The sequence below is a fragment of the Orbicella faveolata genome, unplaced genomic scaffold, assembly GCF_042242905.1.
Source record: "Orbicella faveolata isolate gen_17 unplaced genomic scaffold, um_ofav_v1 contig_1, whole genome shotgun sequence".
NCBI lineage: Eukaryota > Metazoa > Cnidaria > Anthozoa > Scleractinia > Merulinidae > Orbicella > Orbicella faveolata.
The window spans coordinates 14,963,682-14,969,738 of record NW_028301536.1 but is presented as its reverse complement, the minus strand read 5'-3'; positions in this window follow the sequence as shown (position 1 = coordinate 14,969,738).

The window sequence follows — 6,057 nt, the reverse complement described above, 5'->3', positions numbered from 1 at the left end:
ACTCAAAAATATTAAAATAATACTTTTTCTAAGACATGAAGTGTTCAGATAGGCAAGTTCCCCGAAATAAGTCACTTTTTTAACCATCATGACAGCTCTCTAGCCCGTCATGTAAATACCGCGTCGTGCAAAAGCTTAGAAATTCAAGCGTAGTGTATCACAAAACCAAGAATCCATTTGGAGCGAAAATTTGTATGAATATTAGTTTTCAGCTGCTCTTATACATCATTTAAGTAAAACCTCAGGAAGATCAATAGTTTTGTAGTTCGAATTTTGGTGACGTCATGTGAAAACCAGCTATAGAATCTTTTAATTATTTTTCTCAATTTAAAAAAAAGAATGAATACATACATTCGCTTTGGAATCCGGTCGTGATGTAGATGTGAATACGTTGCTTCAAAGCGAGCTTGCTCCAGTCCCAAAGTCACTTGCTGCCCTAGACAGAAGTCAACGAGAAACAGGGAAGTCGGATCTTGGTACCATTTTACAAGGAAATGTCTGTAAGAGCCAAATGCCCATCAACCAGAGTCAAACATGCACTATTATTCATGGAATGATAGCTGTTCAGTCCCTCGCCAACTCTTAAGGAGCAAAAACCTTTTGGGAGTGGAGTGACCGATTTCTTCGTCATGTCACTTCCTATTTTTCGGACAGTTGTACAAGGGTTGACGTGCTATTTGACAGATACGTCAAGAACTCGATAAAAGGAGGAACCAGAGACAAGCGCAAGGAGAAGAAGAGCACAGGGATTAGACGCAATGTGGATAACAGAGATCAGAGAACTGGAAACTGTGAAAGGTTCATCATTCTAGAAGATAACAAGGCTAGCCTGGCTCATTTCCTCTCGACTGAAATCTCTGAGAGTTACAGCGCTCGCATCAGATCATGAGGAGGCAGATACTAGAATAGTACTGCATGCCCGAGACGCAGCAGCAAGAGGGTACAAGCAAGTCAACATTTTGTGTCGTAATACGGACGTTCTTGTCCTCCTTTTGGCAGACCGAGAGCAGCTTTGTCAAGAGGTATGGATGTTTGCGGGTACATCAAACCGATGCTGCACTTGCGTTCGACTATCTCTTTGCTGTTCCAAGGCATTTAAATGTGGCGACAGGTGCAGAAACGACAGGAACACTGCAGCAGAGGCGAATGAAGCATGACCTACAACTTTGATAAGGTGGAAGTCACATTGTGGTCTTGTGTAATATAAGATACTTTGCTTATGGTTTATAAGCTTGTATTTCTGGCTTAAACCGTGCGTCCAAGTAGAAGAAAGTTCAGTCTTTTTACATGAAAAATCCTAACTCATGGGAAATGTTACATAGGTTGGAAACGCTATAGAATGTCTGAAAATAGAATGATTTCATTACATCACGTGACCATTCATAGCTGATCACCTATTGCATTTTTGTGTTTTTATTGTTGGATGTGTAAATCGAAATGAGAAACGTCACTAAGTTGAAAACTATATTGAAGGAAAGTGTGAATAGAGCGTCTTTTATACTTTAAAATCAATTTTATTGGAAAGTCACGTGACTCTTCATAACTGATCACGTGACGCATTTTATCTCCTAAACTACTGTCTATCAAGTTCTAAACGTCAAATAGCAAAGATTCGTGGTTTTCCCTCGTGATTTTCCCGCGTGATTTTCCCGCGGCCAACCCAAGACCGAAACTCAACTCTGTGAATTCCCTAGTTCCCTTTAGCGTTAATTGCCTGATGAATGTGAACACATAATTTGATTGGCTAGATTCCTGGCTAGATTTTCACTAATTCAAGGCTAATATCCTTCCCGAAAATATCCGCTTGTTCCATAACAGCACCTGCAGACCTTAACCAGATTGTGTCAGGCGATTTAAAACAGGAGCAAACTACAGGCCAGAAATGGCATTCATCTTAGTTAAAGAATCGAACCAATCAAATCAGTGCCTTCACAGCCCGTTTTACCTGGTGTACAGGCCCTGCCGGCCAAGAGGGACAGGTGGCTCTGTGAACGAGACTGCGGAAACTTAAAGAGTGGACGAAGGAACCAGGGAACGCACGGGGAATGTTCTGAGGGAAGCCCCTGTAATGATGTTTTCCATGTGTCCTGTGTACGTACTCTCCCCGTTTTCTGTGCTTTCCACGTGCTTTCTACGTCATTACTCCTCACGTCCCATAGTAGATGCTTTCGCTTGCTCACTCTTGTCTTCCCTGGTACGTTCATTCATACCCTGCCCCTTGTACTCCTATTACTTCCCTACGGGTTATCCCCATACATTCCCTCTTACGTTTCCCTACGCGTTCTCTTGTGCGCGTTCTCTTGTGCGTTCTCCCTTCCGATACTGTCCCCTTTCAACGTTCTCCATGCGTTTACTTGTACATTCATTTTTTCACCCTTGCAGAGTAAAATTTATTGTGCGTGATTACGTGAAAGCACAAGTGATTCTTAAGAGAAACACACAAGAGTAACTTGTGAGTGAAGGCGCAGGGGAATGTACAAAGGAACAGACAAGGAAATCCACGAGGGAACTTATGAGGGAACTCAAGAAGGAAATCACGAGGGAACTCAGCAGTGTACTCACAAGAGACCTCACTAAGCAAATCAAGAGGGAATTAGAGAACACCCTAGGTAAACAACGAAGGAAGTTATGAGGGATTTCACGAATAAACTCATAAGGGAACTCAAAGGAGAACTCACGAGGAAACTCAGCGGGGAACTTATCAGGGAATTTACGAGTAAACAACAAGAGAACTCACAAAGAACTCACGGAGAAATGTACGAGGGAACGCACGGGTAAACTCAAGAGGGACGCAACGGAATAGCAAGGGGACTGAAGGGGAGTGAAACGATGAGTACTTGGATTGAAAAGGTGCCTGACTGAAAGGAAAAAAAGACTCGTGTAGTCGCGCACTTCTCTCTTTCCAGTCTTTTTCAAAGGTAAAATAGCGCAAAACCATCGCGGCTTAACTTCTTGAGAATGGTGCAAAGACTCAATAGAGAAGAAAGGGGGATTGTAAAACAACTGTTTTTCACAGGGGAGGGGGGGGGGGTAAACGGTGGGAAGAGTTATGTAGGGTCTTTACGGTACCCGCCCACAACTGAGATAAGTAGTTGTGAGAATAGGTCTTAATTTTTTTAATATGTACCATCGCTTTGTACCTTTATAAACAACATGTTTTGGTGCTCAAAAGTGATCAGCATTTCGTAATTGACTTCCATGTTGTTAAATCATTTAATTTCGAAGAGTATCAGTAGCGGCACACTTTACACTGGTAACGAGAATTTGAAAACTTATCAGTTATTAAATGTTGTCTTAATATAGTACCCCTTTCTAGCATTTCTATAGCATGCGTTTTCACTAACCTAGCCACGAGGATTAGCTCAACTTTTTTAACCGCCTCTTCCCACCCTTGTCTTTTCCTCTCTTTGCCTTATTATTACCTTGATGTTGCAGTTTATTAGCGGTCCACTGCCCTTTGCTTTGATGGTATTGCTTTTATTATTATCATTATTGCTACTTAATTTTTTTTTAATATTTAAGTAGCTGCGAGTTCTTCGCCTTTGGCCAAACATTAATCTAAATGAAAGGTTTAGTGCGTTTTAATTTTAGCCCATCAAAACTAAGCATACATTTTCGGATTAATATTAATATAATTCATAGGTATCACATGAATATTTCCTTTTTTAAATTATTTCTCATTTGAAATGCAAAGTTTTACAAATCACACAGCAAATCAACTAGAAAAAGACACAAAAGAATGGTTAAATTATGTAGTGCGCCCATACGAAGTCTTTCTTTATTGAAGCATTTGATTTGCTGGCCAAAAAGAGTGTAAACGCATTCCGCACCAAATTTTTGGCGTATTTGTCAGTGATTGGTTCTAGTTTGTAATCCATATTCATGACAAAATGTAGATTTTGCTTCAAACCATGCTGTTAGTGGATGTGTGAAGACGTGTCGCCCCGCTGAAGGCAATTTTGAGCCCTTGATGGAAGAACCATGCTTGGTTAATGCTAAGGAGGAACTCATTGAGCTTTTGCAACAGAAGTTGAGCACTGCTTTACTTGAATTTGTTCCGAAAAGTTAAAGAATCTTTCAAAAATTCACAGAGGTGAGTAGCCACGTGTGCTTGCTGTTTGCTTTGAGAATCGCTTGAACTCAACTCGCTCGTTCGTTCGCAACAAAGCAAGGGCGGAAGCCTTGGAGAACTATATTGTGGTGGAAAAACGCTCTGAAATAATTTACGAGAAATTACGAACAGTTTGGTGGCTTAAAAAGTATTTGCTCTGACGAAGGCCTAATGCTCATGTCAGCGGCGGTTAATTTTTCTTCATGAATGAACCTCAAGTTGAAAGCCAATAACGCGTGCTAACGTTTCTACACGTGTACTTACACGTGATGTTTGTATTTCTAATTGTCAAGGACAACTGAGTTTTTCTGCTTTGACAAATTTTCCAGGCGTTTGTTAAATTTTCTTTTCCTTCACGGCAAAACTTTCTTTACAGTGCCGCCGGAGTTTCCTTAGTCCTCGTTCACTTTCAGGCTTATGTTTCTCTCGCTTATTTAGTTTTAAAATTAAAGCATTTCAATACTGATCATAGTTTGATCATTTTTTTTCCAGAAAGACTCGCATCTTGAGGAGAACGGGAGAAGAGTCTGCTCGAGACTGGACGAAGTACAGGGAAATATATACTACAAAGATAAGAACTTTAATTTAAAATTATTAAAGAATTTAATTATTAAAAATGATGGCTGTCCAAATGTTAAATTTTTATAGGAGCTTTCATTTCATTTTGTTTTTTCTTTTTCTATCGGTAATGATTGTTTGCATCGAGACGTGAAAACACAAAGTTAGGATTTAGACAATTGGCATAATGTCCTTTAAAGCTAGTACAACATCAGCCACCATTTTTGAAGTTTTTTTTCATCAAAGGGTACTTTTTACAAACCTTTTGCGATCGTACATGCGAGCTGCAAATGATTGGATTCAGATTACCTCAACAAACTTGTTATCTGATTGTCTTGATGTATTCTAAATTGGTAGTTTGTTGAAGGTTGAATACCAAGGCAAACGTCAATTCTTGAGTTCTAGTCGGTGATCTGTAGCTTTTTTTTCGCTCAAGTAGTTTAGGTGTACCCTTTCACTATTATGTTGCTATAGTTACAACGTAAGTTGATGGCGCAGGGAAGTGAAGTTTTTAAAGTGGCACTGCAAGACGCGACAAAAGACACGACGAAACGAACAAACAGACTAAGAAACAAACACGTCAAAGAATCAAGGTCATCCGGTTTGGAAACCATGTTTTTCAAAATACTTTGAGAAAGAATCTTTACCGACCAATTTTAATCAACTTGGAATTCACGACAATAGAAATTTCTTAACGGCTTTCTAACACTAGTAAAATATTTCTTTCAAAACTTGAAATACCATAATTGTTATTGAGGTATTCAGTAACGACGCCGATTGAACACAACGGCGACGAAAAATGACAATACTTGTGACACTCGCACATTGCAAGACTTGATTTGGATTCTGCTCACCATATAACAGTTTGACAAGAGTACAAACAACGTCTGGCGATGACTCTGGAAATCAAACAGAAGATAACAACCTGCACATACAATACTAACGACTTTTTGACGAACTCAACAAAACCGATGAACAAACTTTGAACTCAAAAAGAATCGAACTGTTTTACACTTTTAAACGACTGCTATACGATAATACAACTACAGTGCCACGTTAAAAGATTCTCATTTTTGCTTCATCGACTTATTTATTAGTTTCAATCGACAAGAGAAAACTGGCTTCCTTTACTACAAAAATATTAAACGAATAACGACAAATCTAATTGAAAACCAATTGGACAATTTTAAATTCGTTTAAACCAGCATAAACAGAATTTTTTTTTTTTCAATTTCGGCTTCAGTGTTTTGACCGAAACGTTTAAAGACGTACAGAAATAATCAAGTGCCTATGTTCTCTTGTCGGTTTGGAATCTTTAGTGTAAAACTCAGAAGTCTCGCTCTTGGGAAATTAAGCGCCATTTTCGATGAAGTTTGGAATTATTTTCT